Here is a 1,325-nt window from a genome sequence, read left to right as displayed (position 1 = left end):
GTACTCCAGAGTGTTGTTCAGCATGGGGGTGAGTAGAAAATGAAGGCTAATCATGTTTTGGGTGTACTATTCCTTTAAATTAAAAAAATATACTGCACCATTTGGTTTCAGCTTTGTTTTTTAGATTTTACCTAGTGGTTTAGTTTAGCATTACTAGCATCAAGAGTTTGACAACAGTGGTAGTTCTATGTTCTGTCATACTTCACCAGGAACATATTTATAAAACAATACATGAAAGAGACAAATAGCTGTTTGGCTGTTGATTATTGATAATCACTTAGTTTCCTAACTTGGAGATTTTTAACTCCTTTTTTTAACAATTCCAAGTTGGAACTTCACATTGTTATACACAATACTACTTTAAAGCCTTGAATGTGTCATTAGGCCTTTGCCATTTTGGGGGTCTTCAGAGCCAGTAGTGCATGATTAGGCTGTAAAACAGGAAAACTGCAAGGACATATTTGCACTGTCAGCACAGCTTGGCAGTGATATGTATGGAATGTTATTATCTTCATTTTGGCTCCCATGTTTTCTCACCAGGCCATCTACATAAATAAGATGTCATCACACTGCAGAAATGTGTCAGGATATCTGCAGCTGAACAGGAAACCGTCAACATACAGTTTATACAAAATCTTAAACACATAAGATCAACATAATCAGGTCTTATATAAGATTTGTGGAAGTTAATCTAAATAAATATGAACTACCAGATTTTTACAAAGCTGTGCATTCATAAGACTAACTAATACCAGCCCCATGTAAAATTCAGTGCAGGCAAAAGCTGCTGATGTAACAGAAATATGAATTATTAAAGAGCCCACTAAAAATACACGAGTCACATGGTTATGACTGGCAGTGCTGTATGGATAGAGTGATGCTAAGATCACATGTTTCACAGGAAACTGAGCTCAGTGCATCAAGAGAGCAGAGTAACTCAATTTGTTTTCTATAAAACACGACATGCTCGCAGCAGCCATGTTTTCTGACCACAAACCGGCGTGCGATTCATGACACTGGTGAAACTCCGGTCATGTTGGGTCAGCTCTCCGTTTACAGCAATGAGAAGCTCTTTAAGGTTACACTGAAGCGCTGGAATCGTCCCACTGTGGTAACCAGGAACGCCAAGAACTTAAACCCACGACAAGATCAAACTAACTCCATGACCAATCGTACGAGTCAGAGGAGCAACATGATCACTTAGGCTTTCTTTTCGCTTGTGCAATTAGCAAAACACGAGTGAGGAAACCCAACCGCTAACTGGTGCTACAATAACTGGAATGCATTTACACACACCCAGAGTTCCCATTGAGTGTCAGTCAACA

This window comes from Cyprinodon variegatus, unplaced genomic scaffold (genome assembly GCF_000732505.1).
Source record: "Cyprinodon variegatus isolate N-32 unplaced genomic scaffold, C_variegatus-1.0 Scaffold232, whole genome shotgun sequence".
NCBI lineage: Eukaryota > Metazoa > Chordata > Actinopteri > Cyprinodontiformes > Cyprinodontidae > Cyprinodon > Cyprinodon variegatus.
Note: the sequence above shows the minus strand (reverse complement) of the source record.